At 56.8% G+C, this 25,749-nt stretch overlaps 1 pseudogene; it reads left to right on the top strand.

Moving 5' to 3' along the window:
• Positions 1-21,477: 21,477 nt before the first annotated feature.
• Positions 21,478-25,749, top strand: part of LOC138447916 (zinc finger protein 268-like) — a 104,641-nt pseudogene continuing 100,369 nt past the window's right edge.

The raw sequence follows: 25,749 nt of genomic DNA, 5'->3' as shown, positions 1-25,749 counted from the left end.
CTGATCTTGCCATGGACCTGCTGGCTTTGCCAATGCTTGCTGTGCAGCAGGCAGGAATGGGAGGGAAATGTGTAAGATTGCCCTGATCTTGCCATGGACCTGCTGGCTTTGCCAATGCTTGCTGTGCAGCAGCTGTGCAGCAGGCAGGAATGGGAGGGAAAAGTGTAAGATTGCCCTCATCTTGCCATGGACCTGTTGGCTTTGCCAATGCTTGCTGTGCAGCAGCTGTGCAGCAGGCAGGAATGGGAGGGAAAGTGTAAGATTGCCCTCATCTTGCCATGGACCTGCTGGCTTTGCCAATGCTTGCTGTGCAGCAGGCAGGAATGGGAGGGAAAAGTGTAAGATTCCCTGATCTTGCCATGGACCTGCTGGCTTTGCCAATGCTTGCTGTGCAGCAGCTGTGCAGCAGGCAGGAATGGGAGGGAAAAGTGTAAGATTGCCCTGATCTTGCCATGGACCTGCTGGCTTTGCCAATGCTTGCTGTGCAGCAGCTGTGCAGCAGGCAGGAATGGGAGGGAAAAGTGTAAGATTGCCCTGATCTTGCCGTGGACCTGCTGGCTTTGCCAATGCTTGCTGTGCAGCAGCTGTGCAGCAGGCAGGAATGGGAGGGAAAAGTGTAAGATTGCCCTGATCTTGCCATGGACCTGCTGGCTTTGCCAATGCTTGCTGTGCAGCAGGCAGGAATGGGAGGGAAAAGTGTAAGATTGCCCTCATCTTGCCATGGACCTGCTGGCTTTGCCAATGCTTGCTGTGCAGCAGCTGTGCAGCAGGCAGGAATGGGAGGGAAAGTGTAAGATTGCCCTGATCTTGCCATGGAACTGCTGGCTTTGCAAATGCTTGCTGTGCAGCAGCTGTGCAGCAGGCAGGCATGGGAGGGGAAAGTGTAAGATTGCCCTCATCTTGCCATGGACCTGCTGGCTTTGCCAATGCTTGCTGTGCAGCTGCTGTGCAGCAGGCAGGAATGGGAGGGAAAAGTGTAAGATTGCCCTCATCTTGCCATGGACCTGCTGGCTTTGCCAATGCTTGCTGTGCAGCAGCTGTGCAGCAGGCAGGAATGGGAGGGAAAAGTGTAAGATTGCCCTCATCTTGACATGGACCTGCTGGCTTTGCCAATGCTTGCTGTGCAGCAGCTGTGCAGCAGGCAGGAATGGGAGGGAAAAGTGTAAGATTGCCCTGATCTTGCCATGGACCTGCTGGCTTTGCCAATGCTTGCTGTGCAGCAGCTGTGCAGCAGGCAGGAATGGGAGGGAAAGTGTAAGATTGCCCTGATCTTGCCATGGACCTGCTGGCTTTGCCAATGCTTGCTGTGCAGCAGCTGTGCAGCAGGCAGGAATGGGAGGGAAAAGTGTAAGATTGCCCTGATCTTGCCATGGACCTGCTGGCTTTGCCAATGCTTGCTGTGCAGCAGCTGTGCAGCAGGCAGGAATGGGAGGGAAACGTGTAAGATTGCCCTCATCTTGCCATGGACCTGCTGGCTTTGCCAATGCTTGCTGTGCAGCAGGCAGGAATGGGAGGGAAGAGTGTAAGATTGCCAGGGAAGAGTGTAAGATTGCCCTCATCTTGCCATGGACCTGCTGGCTTTGCCAATGCTTGCTGTGCAGCAGCTGTGTAGCAGGCAGGCATGGGAGGGAAGATTGTAAGACTGCCCTCATCTTGCCATGGACCTGCTGGCTTTGCCAATGCTTGCTGTGCAGCAGCTGTGCAGCAGGCAGGAATGGGAGGCAAAAGTGTAAGACTGCCATCATCTTGCCATGGACCTGCTGGCTTTGCCAATGCTTGCTGTGCAGCAGCTGTGCAGCAGGCAGGAATGGGAGGGAAAGTGTAAGATTGCCTTGATCTTGCCATGGACCTGCTGGCTTTGCAAATGCTTGCTGTGCAGCAGCTGTGCAGCAGGCAGGCATGGGAGGGAAAAGTGTAAGATTGCCCTGATCTTGCCATGGACCTGCTGGCTTTGCCAATGCTTGCTGTGCAGCAGCTGTGCAGCAGGCAGGAATGGGAGGGAAAAGTGTAAGATTGCCCTGATCTTGCCATGGACCTGCTGGCTTTGCCAATGCTTGCTGTGCAGCAGCTGTGCAGCAGGCAGGAATGGGAGGGAAAAGTGTAAGACTGCCCTGATCTTGCCATGGACCTGCTTGCTTTGCCAATGCTTGCTGTGCAGCAGCTGTGCAGCAGGCAGGAATGGGAGGGAAAGTTTAAGATTGCCTTGATCTTGCCATGGACCTGCTGGCTTTGCAAATGCTTGCTGTGCAGCAGCTGTGCAGCAGGCAGGCATGGGAGGGAAAAGTGTAAGATTGCCCTCATCTTGCCATGGACCTTCTGGCTTTGTCAATGCTTGCTGTGCAGCTGCTGTGCAGCAGGCAGGAATGGGAGGGAAAAGTGTAAGATTGCCCTCATCTTGCCATGGACCTGCTGGCTTTGCCAATGCTTGCTGTGCAGCAGCTGTGCAGCAGGCAGGAATGGGAGGGAAAAGTGTAAGATTGCCCTCATCTTGCCATGGACCTGCTGGCTTTGCCAATGCTTGCTGTGCAGCAGCTGTGCAGCAGGCAGGAATGGGAGGGAAAAGTGTAAGATTGCCCTGATCTTGCCATGGACCTGCTGGCTTTGCCAATGCTTGCTGTGCAGCAGCTGTGCAGCAGGCAGGAATGGGAGGGACAAGTGTAAGATTGCCCTGATCTTGCCATGGACCTGCTGGCTTTGCCAATGCTTGCTGTGCAGCAGCTGTGCAGCAGGCAGGAATGGGAGGGAAAAGTGTAAGATTGCCCTGATCTTGCCATGGACCTGTTGGCTTTGCCAATGCTTGCTGTGCAGGCGCTGTGCAGCAGGCAGGCATGGGAGGGTAGAGTGTAAGAATGCCCTGATCTTGCCATGGACCTGCTGGCTTTGCCAATGCTTGCAGTGCAGCAGCTGTGCAGCAGGCAGGAATGGGAGGGAAAAGTGTAAGATTGCTCTGATCTTGCCATGGACCTGCTGGCTTTGCCAATGCTTGCTGTGCAGCAGCTGTGCAGCAGGCAGGAATGGGAGGGAAAGTGTAAGATTGCCCTGATCTTGCCATGGACCTGCTGGCTTTGCCAATGCTTGCTGTGCAGCAGGCAGGAATGGGAGGGAAATGTGTAAGATTGCCCTGATCTTGCCATGGACCTGCTGGCTTTGCCAATGCTTGCTGTGCAGCAGCTGTGCAGCAGGCAGGAATGGGAGGGAAAAGTGTAAGATTGCCCTCATCTTGCCATGGACCTGTTGGCTTTGCCAATGCTTGCTATGCAGCAGCTGTGCAGCAGGCAGGAATGGGAGGGAAAGTGTAAGATTGCCCTCCTCTTGCCATGGACCTGCTGGCTTTGCCAATGCTTGCTGTGCAGCAGGCAGGAATGGGAGGGAAAAGTGTAAGATTCCCTGATCTTGCCATGGACCTGCTGGCTTTGCCAATGCTTGCTGTGCAGCAGCTGTGCAGCAGGCAGGAATGGGAGGGAAAAGTGTAAGATTGCCCTGATCTTGCCATGGACCTGCTGGCTTTGCCAATGCTTGCTGTGCAGCAGCTGTGCAGCAGGCAGGAATGGGAGGGAAAAGTGTAAGATTGCCCTGATCTTGCCGTGGACCTGCTGGCTTTGCCAATGCTTGCTGTGCAGCAGCTGTGCAGCAGGCAGGAATGGGAGGGAAAAGTGTAAGATTGCCCTCATCTTGCCATGGACCTGCTGGCTTTGCCAATGCTTGCTGTGCAGCAGGCAGGAATGGGAGGGAAAAGTGTAAGATTGCCCTCATCTTGCCATGGACCTGCTGGCTTTGCCAATGCTTGCTGTGCAGCAGCTGTGCAGCAGGCAGGAATGGGAGGGAAAGTGTAAGATTGCCCTGATCTTGCCATGGAACTGCTGGCTTTGCAAATGCTTGCTGTGCAGCAGCTGTGCAGCAGGCAGGCATGGGAGGGGAAAGTGTAAGATTGCCCTCATCTTGCCATGGACCTGCTGGCTTTGCCAATGCTTGCTGTGCAGCTGCTGTGCAGCAGGCAGGAATGGGAGGGAAAAGTGTAAGATTGCCCTCATCTTGCCATGGACCTGCTGGCTTTGCCAATGCTTGCTGTGCAGCAGCTGTGCAGCAGGCAGGAATGGGAGGGAAAAGTGTAAGATTGCCCTCATCTTGACATGGACCTGCTGGCTTTGCCAATGCTTGCTGTGCAGCAGCTGTGCAGCAGGCAGGAATGGGAGGGAAAAGTGTAAGATTGCCCTGATCTTGCCATGGACCTGCTGGCTTTGCCAATGCTTGCTGTGCAGCAGCTGTGCAGCAGGCAGGAATGGGAGGGAAAGTGTAAGATTGCCCTGATCTTGCCATGGACCTGCTGGCTTTGCCAATGCTTGCTGTGCAGCAGCTGTGCAGCAGGCAGGAATGGGAGGGAAAAGTGTAAGATTGCCCTGATCTTGCCATGGACCTGCTGGCTTTGCCAATGCTTGCTGTGCAGCAGCTGTGCAGCAGGCAGGAATGGGAGGGAAACGTGTAAGATTGCCCTGATCTTGCCATGGACCTGTTGGCTTTGCCAATGCTTGCTTTGCAGCAGCTGTGCAGCAAGCAGGCATGGGAGGGTAGAGTGTAAGAATGCCCTGATCTTGCCATGGACCTGCTGGCTTTGCCAATGCTTGCTGTGCAGCAGCTGTGCAGCAGCTGTGCAGCAGGCAGGAATGGGAGGGAAAAGTGTAAGATTGCCCTGATCTTGCCATGGACCTGCTGGCTTTGCCAATGCTTGCTGTGCAGCAGCTGTGCAGCAGGCAGGAATGGGAGGTAAAAGTGTAAGATTGCCCTGATCTTGCCATGGACCTGCTGGCTTTGCCAATGCTTGCTGTGCAGCAGCTGTGCAGTAGGCAGGAATGGGAGGGAAAGTGTAAGATTGCCCTCATCTTGCCATGGACCTGCTGGCTTTGCCAATGCTTGCTGTGCAGCAGGCAGGAATGGGAGGGAAAAGTGTAAGATTGCCCTGATCTTGCCATGGACCTGCTGGCTTTGCCAATGCTTGCTGTGCAGCAGCTGTGCAGCAGGCAGGAATGGGAGGGAAACGTGTAAGATTGCCCTCATCTTGCCATGGACCTGTTGGCTTTGCCAATGCTTGCTGTGCAGCAGATGTGCAGCAGGCAGGAATGGGAGGGAAAGTGTAAGATTGCCCTCATCTTGCCATGGACCTGCTGGCTTTGCCAATGCTTGCTGTGCAGCAGGCAGGAATGGGAGGGAAAAGTGTAAGATTGCCCTGATCTTGCCATGGACCTGCTGGCTTTGCCAATGCTTGCTGTGCAGCAGCTGTGCAGCAGGCAGGAATGGGAGGGAAAGTGTAAGATTGCCCTGACCTTGCCATGGACCTGCTGGCTTTGCCAATGCTTGCTGTGCAGCAGCTGTGCAGCAAGCAGGCATGGGAGGATAGAGTGTAAGAATGCCCTGATCTTGCCATGGACCTGCTGGCTTTGCCAATGCTTGCTGTGCAGCAGCTGTGCAGCAGCTGTGCAGCAGGCAGGAATGGGAGGGAAAAGTGTAAGATTGCCCTGATCTTGCCATGGACCTGCTGGCTTTGCCAATGCTTGCTGTGCAGCAGCTGTGCAGCAGGCAGGAATGGGAGGTCAAAGTGTAAGATTGCCCTGATCTTTCCATGGACCTGCTGGCTTTGCCAATGCTTGCTGTGCAGCAGCTGTGCAGTAGGCAGGAATGGGAGGGAAAGTGTAAGATTGCCCTCATCTTGCCATGGACCTGCTGCCTTTGCCAATGCTTGCTGTGCAGCAGGAAGGAATGGGAGGGAAAAGTGTAAGATTGCCCTCATCTTGCCATGGACCTGCTGGCTTTGCCAATGCTTGCTGTGCAGCAGCTGTGCAGCAGGCAGGAATGGGAGGGAAACGTGTAAGATTGCCCTCATCTTGCCATGGACCTGTTGGCTTTGCCAATGCTTGCTGTGCAGCAGATGTGCAGCAGGCAGGAATGGGAGGGAAAGTGTAAGATTGCCCTCATCTTGCCATGGACCTGCTGGCTTTGCCAATGTTTGCTGTGCAGCAGGCAGGAATGGGAGGGAAAAGTGTAAGATTGCCCTGATCTTGCCATGGACCTGCTGGCTTTGCCAATGCTTGCTGTGCAGCAGCTGTGCAGCAGGCAGGAATGGGAGGGAAAAGTGTAAGATTGCCCTGATCTTGCCATGGACCTGCTGGCTTTGCCAATGCTTGCTGTGCAGCAGCTGTGCAGCAGGCAGGAATGGGAGGGAAAAGTGTAAGATTGCCCTGATCTTGCCATGGACCTGCTGGCTTTGCCAATGCTTGCTGTGCAGCAGGCAGGAATGGGAGGAAAAAGTGTAAGATTGCCCTCATCTTGCCATGGACCTGCTGGCTTTGCCAATGCTTGCTGTGCAGCAGGCAGGCATGGGAGGGAAAAGTGTAAGATTGCCCTCATCTTGCCATGGACCTGCTGGCTTTGCCAATGCTTGCTGTGCAGCAGGCAGGAATGGGAGGGAAAAGTGTAAGATTGCCCTCATCTTGCCATGGACCTGCTGGCTTTGCCAATGCTTGCTGTGCAGCAGCTGTGCAGCAGGCAGGAATGGGAGGGAAAAGTGTAAGACTGCCCTCATCTTGCCATGGACCTGCTGGCTTTGCCAATGCTTGCTGTGCAGCAGCTGTGCAGCAGGCAGGAATGGGAGGGAAAAGTGTAAGATTGCCCTCATCTTGCCATGGACCTGCTGGCTTTGCCAATGCTTGCTGTGCAGCAGGCGGGAATGGGAGGGAAAAGTGTAAGATTGCCCTCATCTTGCCATGGACCTACTGGCTTTGCCAATGCTTGCTGTGCAGCAGGCGGGAATGGGAGGGGAAAGTGTAAGATTGCCCTGATCTTGCCATGGACCTGCTGGCTTTGCCAATGCTTGCTGTGCAGCAGCTGTGCAGCAGGCAGGAATGGGAGGGAAAAGTGTAAGATTTCCCTGATCTTGCCATGGACCTGCTGGCTTTGCCAATGCTTGCTGTGCAGCAGCTGTGCAGCAGGCAGGAATGGGAGGGAAAAGTGTAAGATTGCCCTCATCTTGCCATGGACCTGCTGGCTTTGCCAATGCTTGCTGTGCAGCAGGCAGGAGTGGGAGGGAAAGTGTAAGACTGCCCTCATCTTGCCATGGACCTGCTGGATTTGCCAATGCTTGCTGTGCAGCAGGCAGGAATGGGAGGGAAAGTGTAAGATTGCCCTGATCTTGCCATGGACCTGCTGGCTTTGCCAATGCTTGCTGTGCAGCAGCTGTGCAGCAGGCAGGCATGGGAGGGTAGAGTGTAAGAATGCCCTGATCTTGCCATGGACCTGCTGGCTTTGCCAATGCTTGCTGTGCAGCAGCTGTGCAGCAGGCAGGAATGGGAGGGAAAAGTGTAAGATTGCCCTCATCTTGCCATGGACCTGCTGGCTTTGCCAATGCTTGCTGTGCAGCAGGCAGGAATGGGAGGGGAAAGTGTAAGACTGCCCTCATCTTGCCATGGACCTGCTGGCTTTGCCAATGCTTGCTGTGCAGCAGCTGTGCAGGAGGCAGGAATGGGGGAGTGAAAGTGTAAGATTGCCCTCATCTTGCCATGGACCTGCTGGCTTTACCAATGCTTGCTGTGCAGCAGCTGTGCAGCAGGCAGGAATGGGAGGGAAAAGTGTAAGATTGCCCTGATCTTGCCATGGACCTGCTGGCTTTGCCAATGCTTGCTGTGCAGCAGGCAGGAATGGGGGAGGGAAAGTGTAAGACTGCCCTCATCTTGCCATGGACCTGCTGGCTTTGCCAATGCTTGCTGTGCAGCAGGCAGGAATGGGAGGGAAAGTGTAAGATTGCCCTGATCTTGCCATGGACCTGCTGGCTTTGCCAATGCTTGCTGTGCAGCAGCAGTGCAGCAGGCAGGCATGGGAGGGTAGAGTGTAAGAATGCCCTGATCTTGCCAATGACCTGCTGGCTTTGCCAATGCTTGCTGTGCAGCAGCTGGGCAGCAGGCAGGAATGGGAGGGAAAAGTGTAAGATTGCCCTCATCTTGCCATGGACCTGCTGGCTTTGCCAATGCTTGCTGTGCAGAAGGCAGGCATGGGAGGGTAGATTGTAAGAATGCCCTGATCTTGCCATGGACCTGCTGGCTTTGCCAATGCTTGCTGTGCAGCAGCTGTGCAGCAGGCAGGAATGGGAGGGAAAAGTGTAAGATTGCCCTGATCTTGCCATGGACCTGCTGACTTTGCCAATGCTTGCTGTGCAGCAGGCAGGAATGGGGGAGGGAAAGTGTAAGACTGCCCTCATCTTGCCATGGACCTGCTGGCTTTGCCAATGCTTGCTGTGCAGCAGGCAGGAATGGGAGGGAAAGTGTAAGATTGCCCTGATCTTGCCATGGACCTGCTGGCTTTGCCAATGCTTGCTGTGCAGCAGCTGTGCAGCAGGCAGGCATGGGAGGGTAGAGTGTACGAATGCCCTGATCTTGCCATGGACCTGCTGGCTTTGCCAATGCTTGCTGTGCAGCAGCTGTGCAGCAGGCAGGAATGGGAGGGAAAAGTGTAAGATTGCCCTCATCTTGCCATGGACCTGCTGGCTTTGCCAATGCTTGCTGTGCAGCAGGCAGGCATGGGAGGGTAGAGTGTAAGAATGCCCTGATCTTGCCATGGACCTGCTGGCTTTGCCAATGCTTGCTGTGCAGCAGCTGTGCAGCAGGCAGGAATGGGAGGGAAACGTGTAAGATTGCCCTGATCTTGCCATGGACCTGCTGGCTTTGCCAATGCTTGCTGTGCAGCAGGCAGGAATGGGCGAGGGAAAGTGTAAGACTGCCCTCATCTTGCCATGGACCTGCTGGCTTTGCCAATGCTTGCTGTGCAGCAGGCAGGAATGGGAGGGAAAGTGTAAGATTGCCCTGATCTTGCCATGGACCTGCTGGCTTTGCCAATGCTTGCTGTGCAGCAGCTGTGCAGCAGGCAGGCATGGGAGGGTAGAGTGTAAGAATGCCCTGATCTTGCCATGGACCTGTTGGCTTTGCCAATGCTTGCTGTGCAGCAGCTGTGCAGCAGGCAGGAATGGGAGGGAAAAGTGTAAGACTGCCCTCATCTTGCCATGGACCTGCTGGCTTTGCCAATGCTTGCTGTGCAGCAGCTGTGCTGCAGGCAGGAATGGAAGGAAAAGTGTAAGATTGCCCTGATCTTGCCATGGACCTGCTGGATTTGCCAATGCTTGCTGAGCAGCAGCTGTGCAGCAGGCAGGAATGGGAGCGAAATGTGTAAGATTGCCCTCATCCTGCCATGGACCTGCTGGCTTTGCCAATGCTTGCTGTGCAGCAGCTGTGCAGCAGGCAGGAATGGGAGGGAAAAGTGTAAGATTGCCCTCATCTTGCCATGGACCTGCTGGCTTTGCCAATGCTTGCTGTGCAGCAGCTGTGCAGCAGGCAGGAATGGGAGGGAAAAGTGTAAGACTGCCCTCATCTTGCCATGGACCTGCTGGCTTTGCCAATGCTTGCTGTGCAGCAGCTGTGCAGCAGGCAGGAATGGGAGGGAAAAGTGTAAGACTGCCCTCATCTTGCCATGGACCTGCTGGCTTTGCCAATGCTTGCTGTGCAGCAGGCAGGAATGGGAGGGAAAAGTGTAAGACTGCCCTGATCTTGCCATGGACCTGCTGGCTTTGCCAATGCTTGCTGTGCAGCAGCTGTGCAGCAGGCAGGCATGGGAGGGTAGAGTGTAAGAATGCCCTGATCTTGCCATGGACCTGCTGGCTTTGCCAATGCTTGCTGTGCAGCAGCTGTGCAGCAGGCAGGAATGGGAGGGAAAAGTGTAAGATTGCCCTGATGTTGCCATGGACCTGTTGGCTTTGCCAATGCTTGCTGTGCAGCAGCTGTGCAGCAGGCAGGAATGGGAGGGAAAAGTGTAAGATTGCCCTCATCTTGCCATGGACCTGCTGGCTTTGCCAATGCTTGCTGTGCAGCAGCTGTGCAGCAGGCAGGAAAGGGAGGGAAAGTGTAAGACTGCCCTCATCTTGCCATGGACCTGCTGGCTTTGCCAATGCTTGCTGTGCAGCAGCTGTGCAGGAGGCAGGAATGGGGGAGGGAAAGTGTAAGATTGCCCTCATCTTGCCATGGACCTGCTGGCTTTGCCAATGCTTGCTGTGCAGCAGCTGTGCAGCAGGCAGGAATGGGAGGGAAAAGTGTAAGATTGCCCTGATCTTGCCATGGACCTGCTGGCTTTGACAATGCTTGCTGTGCAGCAGCTGTGCAGCAGGCAGGAATGGGAGGGAAAAGTGTAAGATTGCCCTGATCTTGCCATGGACCTGCTGGCTTTGCCAATGCTTGCTGTGCAGCAGCTGTGCAGCAGGCAGGAATGGGAGGGAAAAGTGTAAGATTGCCCTGATCTTGCCATGGACCTGCTGGCTTTGCCAATGCTTGCTGTGCAGCAGGCAGGAATGGGGGAGGGAAAGTGTAAGACTGCCCTCATCTTGCCATGGACCTGCTGGCTTTGCCAATGCTTGCTGTGCAGCAGGCAGGAATGGGAGGGAAAGTGTAAGATTGCCCTGATCTTGCCATGGACCTGCTGGCTTTGCCAATGCTTGCTGTGCAGCAGCAGTGCAGCAGGCAGGCATGGGAGGGTAGAGTGTAAGAATGCCCTGATCTTGCCAATGACCTGCTGGCTTTGCCAATGCTTGCTGTGCAGCAGCTGGGCAGCAGGCAGGAATGGGAGGGAAAAGTGTAAGATTGCCCTCATCTTGCCATGGACCTGCTGGCTTTGCCAATGCTTGCTGTGCAGAAGGCAGGCATGGGAGGGTAGATTGTAAGAATGCCCTGATCTTGCCATGGACCTGCTGGCTTTGCCAATGCTTGCTGTGCAGCAGCTGTGCAGCAGGCAGGAATGGGAGGGAAAAGTGTAAGATTGCCCTGATCTTGCCATGGACCTGCTGACTTTGCCAATGCTTGCTGTGCAGCAGGCAGGAATGGGGGAGGGAAAGTGTAAGACTGCCCTCATCTTGCCATGGACCTGCTGGCTTTGCCAATGCTTGCTGTGCAGCAGGCAGGAATGGGAGGGAAAGTGTAAGATTGCCCTGATCTTGCCATGGACCTGCTGGCTTTGCCAATGCTTGCTGTGCAGAAGGCAGGCATGGGAGGGTAGATTGTAAGAATGCCCTGGTCTTGCCATGGACCTGCTGGCTTTGCCAATGCTTGCTGTGCAGCAGCTGTGCAGCAGGCAGGAATGGGAGGGAAAAGTGTAAGATTGCCCTGATCTTGCCATGGACCTGCTGACTTTGCCAATGCTTGCTGTGCAGCAGGCAGGAATGGGGGAGGGAAAGTGTAAGACTGCCCTCATCTTGCCATGGACCTGCTGGCTTTGCCAATGCTTGCTGTGCAGCAGGCAGGCATGGGAGGGTAGAGTGTACGAATGCCCTGATCTTGCCATGGACCTGCTGGCTTTGCCAATGCTTGCTGTGCAGCAGCTGTGCAGCAGGCAGGAATGGGAGGGAAAAGTGTAAGATTGCCCTCATCTTGCCATGGACCTGCTGGCTTTGCCAATGCTTGCTGTGCAGCAGGCAGGCATGGGAGGGTAGAGTGTAAGAATGTCCTGATCTTGCCATGGACCTGCTGGCTTTGCCAATGCTTGCTGTGCAGCAGCTGTGCAGCAGGCAGGAATGGGAGGGAAACGTGTAAGATTGCCCTGATCTTGCCATGGACCTGCTGGCTTTGCCAATGCTTGCTGTGCAGCAGGCAGGAATGGGAGGGGAAAGTGTAAGACTGCCCTCATCTTGCCATGGACCTGCTGGCTTTGCCAATGCTTGCTGTGCAGCAGGCAGGAATGGGAGGGAAAGTGTAAGATTGCCCTGATCTTGCCATGGACCTGCTGGCTTTGCCAATGCTTGCTGTGCAGCAGCTGTGCAGCAGGCAGGCATGGGAGGGTAGAGTGTAAGAATGCCCTGATCTTGCCATGGACCTGCTGGCTTTGCCAATGCTTGCTGTGCAGCAGCTGTGCAGCAGGCAGGAATGGGAGGGAAAAGTGTAAGACTGCCCTCATCTTGCCATGGACCTGCTGGCTTTGCCAATGCTTGCTGTGCAGCAGCTGTGCAGCAGGCAGGAATGGAAGGAAACGTGTAAGATTGCCCTGATCTTGCCATGGACCTGCTGGATTTGCCAATGCTTGCTGAGCAGCAGCTGTGCAGCAGGCAGGAATGGGAGCGAAATGTGTAAGATTGCCCTCATCCTGCCATGGACCTGCTGGCTTTGCCAATGCTTGCTGTGCAGCAGCTGTGCAGCAGGCAGGAATGGGAGGGAAAAGTGTAAGATTGCCCTCATCTTGCCATGGACCTGCTGGCTTTGCCAATGCTTGCTGTGCAGCAGCTGTGCAGCAGGTAGGAATGGGAGGGAAAAGTGTAAGACTGCCCTCATCTTGCCATGGACCTGCTGGCTTTGCCAATGCTTGCTGTGCAGCAGCTGTGCAGCAGGCAGGAATGGGAGGGAAAAGTGTAAGACTGCCCTCATCTTGCCATGGACCTGCTGGCTTTGCCAATGCTTGCTGTGCAGCAGGCAGGAATGGGAGGGAAAAGTGTAAGACTGCCCTGATCTTGCCATGGACCTGCTGGCTTTGCCAATGCTTGCTGTGCAGCAGCTGTGCAGCAGGCAGGCATGGGAGGGTAGAGTGTAAGAATGCCCTGATCTTGCCATGGACCTGCTGGCTTTGCCAATGCTTGCTGTGCAGCAGCTGTGCAGCAGGCAGGAATGGGAGGGAAAAGTGTAAGATTGCCCTGATCTTGCAATGGACCTGCTGGCTTTGCCAATGCTTGCTGTGCAGCAGCTGTGCAGCAGGCAGGAATGGGAGGGAAAAGTGTAAGATTGCCCTGATCTTGCAATGGACCTGTTGGCTTTGCCAATGCTTGCTGTGCAGCAGCTGTGCAGCAGGCAGGAATGGGAGGGAAAAGTGTAAGATTGCCCTCATCTTGCCATGGACCTGCTGGCTTTGCCAATGCTTGCTGTGCAGCAGCTGTGCAGCAGGCAGGAATGGGAGGGAAAGTGTAAGACTGCCCTCATCTTGCCATGGACCTGCTGGCTTTGCCAATGCTTGCTGTGCAGCAGCTGTGCAGCAGGCAGGAATGGGAGGGAAAAGTGTAAGACTGCCCTGATCTTGCCATGGACCTGCTGGCTTTGCCAATGCTTGCTGTGCAGCAGGCAGAAATGGGAGGGAAAAGTGTAAGATTGCCCTCATATTGCCATGGACCTGCTGGCTTTGCCAATGCTTGCTGTGCAGCAGGCAGGCATGGGACGGAAAAGTGTAAGATTGCCCTCATCTTGCCATGGACCTGCTGGCTTTGCCAATGCTTGCTGTGCAGCAGCTGTGCAGCAGGCAGGAATGGGAGGGAAAGTGTAAGACTGCCCTCATCTTGCCATGGACCTGCTGGCTTTGCCAATGCTTGCTGTGCAGTAGGCAGGAATGGGAGGGAAAAGTGTAAGACTGCCCTCATCTTGCCATGGACCTGCTGGCTTTGCCAATGCTTGCTGTGCAGCAGGCAGGAATGGGAGGGAAAAGTGTAAGACTGCCCTCATCTTGCCATGGACCTGCTGGCTTTGCCAATGCTTGCTGTGCAGCAGCTGTGCAGCAGGCAGGGATGGGAGGGAAAGTGTAAGATTGCCCTCATCTTGCCATGGACCTGCTGGCTTTGCCAATGCTTGCTGTGCAGCAGCTGTGCAGCAGGCAGGAATGGGAGGGAAAGTGTAAGACTGCTCTCATCTTGCCATGGACCTGCTGGCTTTGCCAATGCTTGCTGTGCAGTAGGCAGGAATGGGAGGGAAAAGTGTAAGACTGCCCTCATCTTGCCATGGACCTGCTGGCTTTGCCAATGCTTGCTGTGCAGCAGGCAGGAATGGGAAGGAAAAGTGTAAGACTGCCCTCATCTTGCCATGGACCTGCTGGCTTTGCCAATGCTTGCTGTGCAGCAGCTGTGCAGCAGGCAGGAATGGGAGGGAAAGTGTAAGATTGCCCTGATCTTGCCATGGACCTGCTGGCTTTGCCAATGCTTGCTGTGCAGCAGCTGTGCAGCAGGCAGGAATGGGAGGGAAAGTGTAAGACTGCCCTCATCTTTCCATGGACCTGCTGGCTTTGCCAATGCTTGCTGTGCAGCAGGCAGGAATGGGAGGAAAAGTGTAAGACTGCCCTCATCTTGCCATGGACCTGCTGGCTTTGCCAATGCTTGCTGTGCAGCAGCTGTGCAGCAGGCAGGAATGGGAGGGAAAAGTGTAAGACTGCCCTGATCTTGCCATGGACCTGCTGGCTTTGCCAATGCTTGCTGTGCAGCAGCTGTGCAGCAGGCAGGAATGGGAGGGAAAAGTGTAAGACTGCCCTCATCTTGCCATGGACCTGCTGGCTTTGCCAATGCTTGCTGTGCAGCAGCTGTGCAGCAGGCAGGAATGGGAGGGAAAGTGTAAGACTGCCCTGATCTTGCCATGGACCTGCTGGCTTTGCCAATGCTTGCTGTGCAGCAGCTGTGCAGCAGGCAGGAATGGGAGGGAAAAGTGTAAGACTGCCCTGATCTTGCCATGGACCTGCTGGCTTTGCCAATGCTTGCTGTGCAGCAGCTGTGCAGCAGGCAGGAATGGGAGGGAAAGTGTAAGATTGCCCTGATCTTGCCATGGGCCTGCTGGCTTTGCCAATGCTTGCTGTGCAGCAGCTGTGCAGCAGGCAGGAATGGGAGGAAAAGTGTAAGACTGCCCTCATCTTGCCATGGACCTGCTGGCTTTGCCAATGCTTGCTGTGCAGCAGCTGTGCAGCAGGCAGGAATGGGAGGAAAAGTGTAAGACTGCCCTCATCTTGCCATGGACCTGCTGGCTTTGCCAATGCTTGCTGTGCAGCAGGCAGGAATGGGAGGGAAAGTGTAAGATTGCCCTCATCTTGCCATGGACCTGCTGGCGTTGCCAATGCTTGCTGTGCAGCAGGCAGGAATGGGAGGGAAAAGTGTAAGACTGCCCTCATCTTGCCATGGACCTGCTGGCTTTGCCAATGCTTGCTGTGCAGCAGGCAGGAATGGGAGGGGAAAGTGTAAGACTGCCCTCATCTTGCCATGGACCTGCTGGCTTTGCCAATGCTTGCTGTGCAGCAGCTGTGCAGCAGGCAGGAATGGGAGGGAAAAGTGTAAGACTGCCCTCATCTTGCCATGGACCTGCTGGCTTTGCCAATGCTTGCTGTGCAGCAGCTGTGCAGCAGGCAGGAACGGGAGGGAAAGTGTAAGACTGCCCTCATCTTGCCATGGACCTGCTGGCTTTGCCAATGCTTGCTGTGCAGCAGCTGTGCAGCAGGTAGGAATGGGAGGGAAAAGTGTAAGACTGCCCTGATCTTGCCATGGACCTGCTGGCTTTGCCAATGCTTGCTGTGCAGCAGCTGTGCAGCAGGCAGGAATGGGAGGGAAAGTGTAAGATTGCCCTGATCTTGCCATGGGCCTGCTGGCTTTGCCAATGCTTGCTGTGCAGCAGCTGTGCAGCAGGCAGGAATGGGAGGAAAAGTGTAAGACTGCCCTCATCTTGCCATGGACCTGCTGGCTTTGCCAATGCTTGCTGTGCAGCAGGCAGGAATGGGAGGGAAAGTGTAAGATTGCCCTCATCTTGCCATGGACCTGCTGGCGTTGCCAATGCTTGCTGTGCAGCAGGCAGGAATGGGAGGGAAAAGTGTAAGACTGCCCTCATCTTGCCATGGACCTGCTGGCTTTGCCAATGCTTGCTGTGCAGCAGCTGTGCAGCAGGCAGGAATGGGAGGGAAAAGTGTAAGATTGCCCTGATCTTGCCATGGACCTGCTGGCTTTGCCAATGCTTGCTGTGCAGCAGCTGTGCAGCAGGCAGGAATGGGGGAGGGTAGAGTGTAAGATTGCCCTGATCTTGCCATGGACCTGCTGGCTTTGCCAATGCTTGCTGTGCAGCAGCTGCGCAGCAGGCAGGAATGGGAGGGAAAAGTGTAAGACTGCCCTCATCTTGCCATGGACCTGCTGGCTTTGCCAATGCTTGCTGTGCAGCAGGCAGGAATGGGAGGGAAAGTGTAAGACTGCCCTCATCTTGCCATGGACCTGCTGGCTTTGCCAATGCTTGCTGTGCAGCAGCTGTGCAGCAGGCGGGAATGGGAGGGAAAGTGTAAGATTGCCCTGATCTTGCCATGGACCTGCTGGCTTTGCCAATGCTTGCTGTGCAGCAGGCAGGAATGGGAGGGAAAAGTGTAAGATTGCCAGGAATGGGAGGGAAAAGTGTAAGATTGCCCTCATCTTGCCATGGACCTGCTGGCTTTGCCAATGCTTGCTGTGCAGCAGGCAGGAATGGGAGGGAAAGTGTAAGACTGCCCTCATCCTGCCATGGACCTGCTGGCTTTGCCAATGCTTGCTGTGCAGCAGCTGTGCAGCAGGCGGGAATGGGAGGGAAAGTGTAAGATTGCCCTGATCTTGCCATGGACCTGCTGGCTTTGCCAATGCTTGCTGTGCAGAAGGCAGGCATGGGAGGGAAAGTGTAAGACTGCCCTCATCTTGCCATGGACCTGCTGGCTTTGCCAATGCTTGCTGTGCAGCGGCTGTGCAGCAGGCAGGAATGGGAGGGAAAAGGGTAAGATTGCCCTCATCTTGCCATGGACCTGCTGGCTTTGCCAATGCTTGCTGTGCAGCAGGCAGGAATGGGAAGGAAAGTGTAAGACTGTCCTCATCTTGCCATGGACCTGCTGGCTTTGCCAATGCTTGCTGTGCAGCAGGCAGGAATGGGAGGGAAAAGTGTAAGATTGCCCTTATCTTGCCATGGACCTGCTGGCTTTGCCAATGCTTGCTGTGCAGCAGGCAGGAATGGGAGGGAAAAGTGTAAGATTGCCCTGATCTTGCCATGGACCTGCTGGCTTTGCCAATGCTTGCTCTGCAGCAGCTGTGCAGCAGGCAGGAATGGGAGGGAAAAGTGTAAGACTGCCCTCATCTTGCCATGGACCTGCTGGCTTTGCCAATGCTTGCTGTGCAGCAGGCAGGCATGGGAGGGAAAAGTGTAAGATTGCCCTCATCTTGCCATGGACCTGCTGGCTTTGCCAATGCTTGCTGTGCAGCAGGCAGGCATGGGAGGGAAAAGTGTAAGACTGCCCTCATCTTGCCATGGACCTGCTGGCTTTGCCAATGCTTGCTGTGCAGCGGCTGTGCAGCAGGCAGGAATGGGAGGGAAAAGGGTAAGATTGTCCTCATCTTGCCATGGACCTGCTGGCTTTGCCAATGCTTGCTGTGCAGCAGGCAGGAATGGGAGGGAAAGTGTAAGACTGTCCTCATCTTGCCATGGACCTGCTGGCTTTGCCAATGCTTGCTGTGCAGCAGCTGTGCAGCAGGCAGGAATGGGAGGGAAAAGTGTAAGATTGCCCTTATCTTGCCATGGACCTGCTGGCTTTGCCAATGCTTGCTGTGCAGCAGGCAGGAATGGGAGGGAAAAGTGTAAGACTGCCCTCATCTTGCCATGGACTGCTGGCTTTGCCAATGCTTGCTTTGCAGCAGCTGTGCAGCGGGCAGGAATGGGAGGGAAAAGTGTAAGATTGCCCTCATCTTGCCATGGACCTGCTGGCTTTGCCAATGCTTGCTGTGCAGCAGGCAGGAATGGGAGGGAAAAGTGTAAGACTGCCCTGATCTTGCCATGGACCTGCTGGCTTTGCCAATGCTTGCTGTGCAGCAGCAGTGCAGCAGGCAGGCATGGGAGGGTAGAGTGTAAGATTGCCCTGATCTTGCCATGGACCTGCTGGCTTTGCCAATGCTTGCTGTGCAGCAGCTGGGCAGCAGGCAGGAATGGGAGGGAAAAGTGTAAGATTGCCCTCATCTTGCCATGGACCTGCTGGCTTTGCCAATGCTTGCTGTGCAGCAGGCAGGAATGGGAGGGAAAAGTGTAAGACTGCCCTGATCTTGCCATGGACCTGCTGGCTTTGCCAATGCTTGCTGTGCAGCAGCTGGGCAGCAGGCAGGAATGGGAGGGAAAAGTGTAAGATTGCCCTCATCTTGCCATGGACCTGCTGGCTTTGCCAATGCTTGCTGTGCAGAAGGCAGGCATGGGAGGGTAGATTGTAAGAATGCCCTGATCTTGCCATGGACCTGCTGGCTTTGCCAATGCTTGCTGTGCAGCAGGCAGGAATGGGAGGGAAAAGTGTAAGACTGCCCTGATCTTGCCATGGACCTGCTGGCTTTGCCAATGCTTGCTGTGCAGCAGCAGTGCAGCAGGCAGGCATGGGAGGGTAGAGTGTAAGATTGCCCTGATCTTGCCATGGACCTGCTGGCTTTGCCAATGCTTGCTGTGCAGCAGCTGGGCAGCAGGCAGGAATGGGAGGGAAAAGTGTAAGATTGCCCTCATCTTGCCATGGACCTGCTGGCTTTGCCAATGCTTGCTGTGCAGCAGGCAGGAATGGGAGGGAAAAGTGTAAGACTGCCCTCATCTTGCCATGGACCTGCTGGCTTTGCCAATGCTTGCTGTGCAGCAGGCAGGAATGGGAGGGAAAAGTGTAAGACTGCCCTCATCTTGCCATGGACCTGCTGGCTTTGCCAATGCTTGCTGTGCAGCAGCTGTGCAGCAGGCGGGAATGGGAGGGAAAGTGTAAGATTGCCCTGATCTTGCCATGGACCTGCTGGCTTTGCCAATGCTTGCTGTGCAGCAGGCAGGAATGGGAGGGAAAGTGTAAGATTGCCCTGATCTTGCCATGGACCTGCTGGCTTTGCCAATGCTTGCTGTGCAGCAGGCAGGAATGGGAGGGAAAAGTGTAAGATTGCCAGGAATGGGAGGGAAAAGTGTAAGATTGCCCTCATCTTGCCATGGACCTGCTGGCTTTGCCAATGCTTGCTGTGCAGCAGGCAGGAATGGGAGGGAAAGTGTAAGACTGCCCTCATCTTGCCATGGACCTGCTGGCTTTGCCAATGCTTGCTGTGCAGCAGCTGTGCAGCAGGCAGGAATGGGAGGGAAAAGTGTAAGATTGCCCTGATCTTGCCATGGACCTGCTGGCTTTGCCAATGCTTGCTGTGCAGAAGGCAGGCATGGGAGGGAAAGTGTAAGACTGCCCTCATCTTGCCATGGACCTGCTGGCTTTGCCAATGCTTGCTGTGCAGCGGCTGTGCAGCAGGCAGGAATGGGAGGGAAAAGGGTAAGATTGCCCTCATCTTGCCATGGACCTGCTGGCTTTGCCAATGCTTGCTGTGCAGCAGGCAGGAATGGGAGGGAAAGTGTAAGACTGTCCTCATCTTGCCATGGACCTGCTGGCTTTGCCAATGCTTGCTGTGCAGCAGCTGTGCAGCAGGCAGGAATGGGAGGGAAAAGTGTAAGATTGCCCTTATCTTGCCATGGACCTGCTGGCTTTGCCAATGCTTGCTGTGCAGCAGGCAGGAATGGGAGGGAAAAGTGTAAGATTGCCCTGATCTTGCCATGGACCTGCTGGCTTTGCCAATGCTTGCTGTGCAGCAGCTGTGCAGCAGGCAGGAATGGGAGGGAAAAGTGTAAGACTGCCCTCATCTTGCCATGGACCTGCTGGCTTTGCCAATGCTTGCTGTGCAGCAGCTGTGCAGCAGGCAGGAATGGGAGGGAAAAGTGTAAGATTGCCCTCATCTTGCCATGGACCTGCTGGCTTTGCCAATGCTTGCTGTGCAGCAGGCAGGAATGGGAGGGAAAAGTGTAAGACTGCCCTGATCTTGCCATGGACCTGCTGGCTTTGCCAATGCTTGCTGTGCAGCAGCTGTGCAGCAGGCAGGAATGGGAGGGAAAGTGTAAGAATGCCCTGATCTTGCCATGGACCTGCTGGCTTTGCCAATGCTTGCTGTGCAGCAGCTGTGCAGCAGGCAGGCATGGGAGGGAAAAGTGTAAGATTGCCCTGATCTTGCCATGGACCTGCTGGCTTTGCCAATGCTTGCTGTGCAGCAGGCAGGAATGGGAGGGAAATGTGTAAGATTGCCCTGATCTTGCCATGGACCTGCTGGCTTTGCCAATGCTTGCTGTGCAGCAGCTGTGCAGCAGGCAGGAATGGGAGGGAAAAGTGTAAGATTGCCCTCATCTTGCCATGGACCTGTTGGCTTTGCCAATGCTTGCTGTGCAGCAGCTGTGCAGCAGGCAGGAATGGGAGGGAAAGTGTAAGATTGCCCTCATCTTGACATGGACCTGCTGGCTTTGCCAATGCTTGCTGTGCAGCAGCTGTGCAGCAGGCAGGAATGGGAGGGAAAGTGTAAGATTGCCCTCATCTTGACATGGACCTGCTGGCTTTGCCAATGCTTGCTGTGCAGCAGCTGTGCAGCAGGCAGGAATGGGAGGGAAAGTGTAAGAATGCCCTGATCTTGCCATGGACCTGCTGGCTTTGCCAATGCTTGCTGTGCAGCAGGCAGGCATGGGAGGGTAGAGTGTAAGAATGCCCTGATCTTGCCATGGACCTGCTGGCTTTGCCAATGCTTGCTGTGCAGCAGGCAGGCATGGGAGGGTAGAGTGTAAGAATGCCCTGATCTTGCCATGGACCTGCTGGCTTTGCCAATGCTTGCAGGCATGGGAGGCAGGCATGGGAGGGTAGAGTGTAAGAATGCCCTGATCTTGCCATGGACCTGCTGGCTTTGCCAATGCTTGCAGGCATGGGAGGCAGGCATAGGAGGGTAGATTGTAAGAATGCCCTGATCTTGCCATGGACCTGCTGGCTTTGCCAATGCTTGCTGTGCAGAAGGCAGGCATGGGAGGGTAGATTGTAAGAATGCCCTGATCTTGCCATGGACCTGCTGGCTTTGCCAATGCTTGCTGTGCAGAAGGCAGGCATGGGAGGGAAAGTGTAAGAATGCCCTGATCTTGCCATGGACCTGCTGGCTTTGCCAATGCTTGCTGTGCAGCAGGCAGGCATGGGGGAGGGTAGAGTGTAAGAATGCCCTGATCTTGCCATGGAGCTGCTGGCTTTGCCAATGCTTGCTGTGCAGCAGCTGTGCAGCAGGCAGGCATGGGAGGGTAGAGTGTAAGAATGCCCTGATCTTGCCATGGACCTGCTGGCTTTGCCAATGCTTGCAGGCATGGGAGGTAGGCATGGGAGGGTAGATTGTAAGAATGCCCTGATCTTGCCATGGACCTGCTGGCTTTGCCAATGCTTGCTGTGCAGAAGGCAGGCATGGGAGGGTAGATTGTAAGAATGCCCTGATCTTGCCATGGACCTGCTGGCTTTGCCAATGCTTGCAGGCATGGGAGGCAGGCATGGGAGGGTAGATTGTAAGAATGCCCTGATCTTGCCATGGACCTGCTGGCTTTGCCAATGCTTGCAGGCATGGGAGGCAGGCATGGGAGGGTAGATTGTAAGAATGCCCTGATCTTGCCATGGACCTGCTGGCTTTGCCAATGCTTGCAGGCATGGGAGGCAGGCATGGGAGGGTAGATTGTAAGAATGCCCTGATCTTGCCATGGACCTGCTGGCTTTGCCAATGCTTGCTGTGCAGCAGGCAGGAATGGGGGAGGGTAGAGTGTAAGACTGCCCTGATCTTGCCATGGAGCTGCTTGAGTGTATAAGTGACAGTCACTAGAGCAGCAAATCCTGCTCCGAACAGAGCAGCTGCTGCAGGCCCGGCGCCGGAAGTGGCTGCTTGGGCTACTTTTGGGCTAGCGACCCCTGGCGTTTGGGCTACATATCCATTTCCGGTTTCAGCCCAACGAAGCGGCAGCTGCGGGGAGCGAGGGGCCCCACACGCCAGTAAGTGGGGCGGGGCGGGGGGGCTCATCACCAGCTCCAGAGGGGGGGAGGGGGACGAGGCCCCACGAGCCGAGTCTTCTAGGCGCCTCGAGGCTGCGTCTGGCCCCCCATACGCGTGTAGATAATAACATGGGGGGGCCCCTCGCCCTGACATATGGCGAGGCCCCGCCCCCCAGTGTGCACGCTGCGTTCCCGGTGTGGTGGCGGGGAAAGGGTTAATTGTGCATGAACGCGTGACCTGGGGAAAATGCACACATAATAAGCAACAAAGTTTACACGTGATCCTGGGGGTGGGGGTGGGGGCCGTGTGGGAATTCTAAATAAAATGCCCATTTGCACTTCTTCCATGAATGCCTTTGGTCCATAACAATGGCCCCTCCCATGACCCATGAAATGGCAGCGAGTGGCAGGTATGTGGGCCCCCAGAGCATCACATGGGGGGTGGCAGGCCACAGCATGGCCCTGCTGGGGCAGCTAGCAAACAAGCCCTGGCAATGGAGGGAAGGAATGAGGAGTGGCAGAAGCGCGGTGCGGGCGGAGAGGAGGGGCGAGAGAAGCGCGGTGCAGAGAGGAGGGGCGAGAGAAGCGTGGTGGGGAGCGGAGGGGCAAGAGAAGCGCGGTGCAGGGAGGAGGGGCGAGAGAAGCGCGGTGGGGAGAGGAGGGGCAAGAGAAGCGCGGTGCAGAGAGGAGGGGCGAGAGAAGCACGGTGCAGAGAGGAGGTGTGAGTGGCAGGTATGTGGGCCCCCAGAGCATCACATGGGGGGTGGCAGGCCACAGCATGGCCCTGCTGGGGCAGCTAGCAAACAAGCCCTGGCAATGGAGGGAAGGAATGAGGAGTGGCAGAAGCGCGGTGCGGGCGGAGAGGAGGGGCGAGAGAAGCGCGGTGCAGGGAGTAGGTGTGAGGGAAGCGCGGTGCAGGGATGCGGGGCGAGAGAAGCACGGTGCAGAGAGGAGGGGTGAGAGAAGCGCGGTGCAGAGAGGAGGGGTGAGAGAAGCGCGGTGCAGGGAGTAGGTGTGAGGGAAGCGCGGTGCAGGGATGCGGGGCGAGAGAAGCACGGTGCAGAGAGGAGGGGTGAGAGAAGCGCAGTGCAGAGAGGAGGGGCGAGAGAAGCGCGGTGCAGGGAGGCGGGGCGAGAGAAGCGCGGTGCAGGGAGGCGGGGCGAGAGAAGCACGGTGTGGAGAGGAGGTGTGATGGAAGCGCAGTGGGGAGAGGAGGGGTGGGGCGAGAGAAGCGCAGTGCAGAGAGGAGGTGTGAGGGAAGTGCGGTGCAGGGAGGAGGTGTGAGTGGCAGGTATGTGGGCCCCCAGAGCATCACATGGGGGGTGGCAGGCCACAGCATGGCCCTGCTGGGGCAGCTAGCAAACAATCCCTGGCAATGGAGGGAAGGAATGAGGAGTGGCAGAAGCGCAGTGCGGGCGGAGAGGAGGGGCGAGAGAAGCACGGTGCAGAGAGGAGGGGCGAGAGAAGCGCGGTGCAGGGAGGAGGTGTGAGGGAAGCGTGATGCAGGGAGGAGGTGTGAGTGGCAGGTATGTGGGCCCCCAGAGCATCACATGGGGGGTGGCAGGCCACAGCATGGCCCTGCTGGGTCAGCTAGCAAACAATCCCTGGCAATGGAGGGAAGGAATGAGGAGTGGCAGAAGCGCAGTGCGGGCGGAGAGGAGGGGCGAGAGAAGCGCGGTGCAGAGAGGAGGGGCGAGAGAAGCGCGTGGGGAGAGGAGGGGCAAGAGAAGCGCGGTGCAGGGAGGAGGGGCGAGAGAAGCGCGGTGCGGGGAGGCGGGGCGAGAGAAGCGTGGTGCAGGGAGGCGGGGCGGGAGAAGCACGGTGTGGAGAGGAGGTGTGAGGGAAGCACAGTGGGGAGAGGAGGGGTGGGGCGAGAGAAGCGCAGTGCAGAGAGGAGGTGTGAGGGAAGTGCGGTGCAGGGAGGAGGTGTGAGTGGCAGGTATGTGGGCCCCCAGAGCATCACATGGGGGGTGGCAGGCCACAGCATGGCCCTGCTGGGGCAGCTAGCAAACAAGCCCTGGCAATGGAGGCAAGGAATGAGGAGTGGCAGGAGCACGGTGTGGGCGGAGAGGAGGGGTGAGAGAAGCGCGGTGTGGAGAGGAGGGGTGAGAGAAGTGCGGTGCAGAGAGGAGGGGCGAGAGAAGCGCGGTGCAGGGAGGAGGTGTGAGGGAAGCGCAGTGGGGAGAGGAGGGGTGGGGCGAGAGAAGCGCGGTGGGGAGAGGAGGGTGAGAGAAGTGCGGTGGGGAGAGGAGGGGCAAGAGAAGCACGGTGGGGAGAGGAGGGGCAAGAGAAGCGCGGTGCAGAGAGGAGGGGCGAGAGAAGCACGGTGCAGAGAGGAGGTGTGAGTGGCAGGTATGTGGGCCCCCAGAGCATCACATGGGGGGTGGCAGGCCACAGCATGGCCCTGCTGGGGCAGCTAGCAAACAAGCCCTGGCAATGGAGGCAAGGAATGAGGAGTGGCAGGAGCGTGGTGTGGGCGGAGAGGAGGGGTGAGAGAAGCGCAGTGCAGAGAGGAGGGGCGAGAGAAGCGCGGTGCAGGGAGGCAGGGCGAGAGAAGCGCGGTGCAGGGAGGCGGGGCGAGAGAAGCACGGTGTGGAGAGGAGGTGTGAGGGAAGCGCAGTGGGGAGAGGAGGGGTGGGGCGAGAGAAGCGCAGTGCAGAGAGGAGGTGTGAGGGAAGTGCGGTGCAGGGAGGAGGTGTGAGTGGCAGGTATGTGGGCCCCCAGAGCATCACATGGGGGGTGGCAGGCCACAGCATGGCCCTGCTGGGGCAGCTAGCAAACAAGCCCTGGCAATGGAGGGAAGGAATGAGGAGTGGCAGGAGCGTGGTGTGGGCGGAGAGGAGGGGTGAGAGAAGCGCGGTGCGGAGAGGAGGGGTGAGAGAAGCGCGGTGCAGGGAGGCGGGGCGAGAGAAGCGCGGTGCAGAGAGGAGGGGCTAGAGAAGCGCGGTGCAGGGAGGCGGGGCGAGAGAAGCGCGGTGGGGAGAGGAGGGTGAGAGAAGTGCGGTGCAGAGAGGAGGGGTGAGAGAAGCGCGGTGCAGAGAGGAGGGGCTAGAGAAGCACGGTGCAGGGAGGCGGTGCGAGAGAAGCACGGTGCAGGGAGGTGGTGTGAGGGAAGCGCGGTGCAGGGAGGAGGTGTGAGTGGCAGGTATGTGGGCCCCCAGAGCATCACATGGGGGGTGGCAGGCCACAGCATGGCCCTGCTGGGGCAGCTAGCAAACAAGCCCTGGCAATGGAGGGAAGAAATGAGGAGTGGCAGAAGCGCGGTGCGGGCGGAGAGGAGGGGCGAGAGAAGCACGGTGCAGGGAGTAGGTGTGAGGGAAGCGCGGTGCAGGGATGCAGGGCGAGAGAAGCACGGTGCAGGGAGGTGGTGTGAGGGAAGCGCGGTGGGGAGAGGAGGGTGAGAGAAGTGCGGTGCAGGGAGGCATGGCGAGAGAAGCGTGGTGCAGGGAGGAGGTGTGAGGGAAGCGCAGTGCAGAGAGGAGGTGTGAGGGAAGTGCGGTGCAGGGAGGAGGTGTGAGTGGCAGGTATGTGGGCCCCCAGAGCATCACATGGGGGGTGGCAGGCCACAGCATGGCCCTGCTGGGGCAGCTAGCAAACAAGCCCTGGCAATGGAGGCAAGGAATGAGGAGTGGCAGGAGCACGGTGTGGGCGGAGAGGAGGGGTGAGAGAAGTGCGGAGAGGAGGGGTGAGAGAAGTGCGGTGCAGAGAGGAGGGGCGAGAGAAGCGCGGTGCAGGGAGGAGGTGTGAGGGAAGCGCAGTGGGGAGAGGAGGGGTGGGGCGAGAGAAGCGCAGTGCAGAGAGGAGGTGTGAGGGAAGTGCGGTGCAGGGAGGAGGTGTGAGTGGCAGGTATGTGGGCCCCCAGAGCATCACATGGGGGGTGGCAGGCCACAGCATGGCCCTGCTGGGGCAGCTAGCAAACAAGCCCTGGCAATGGAGGCAAGGAATGAGGAGTGGCAGGAGCGTGGTGTGGGCGGAGAGGAGGGGTGAGAGAAGCGCAGTGCAGAGAGGAGGGGCGAGAGAAGCGCGGTGCAGGGAGGCAGGGCGAGAGAAGCGCGGTGCAGGGAGGCGGGGCGAGAGAAGCACGGTGTGGAGAGGAGGTGTGAGGGAAGCGCAGTGGGGAGAGGAGGGGTGGGGCGAGAGAAG

Source organism: Ambystoma mexicanum, chromosome 3q (genome assembly GCF_040938575.1).
Source record: "Ambystoma mexicanum isolate Mex_15411 chromosome 3q, UKY_AmexF1_1, whole genome shotgun sequence".
Classification (NCBI taxonomy): Eukaryota; Metazoa; Chordata; class Amphibia; order Caudata; family Ambystomatidae; genus Ambystoma; species Ambystoma mexicanum.
This window is presented reverse-complemented; position numbering and strand designations above follow the sequence as displayed.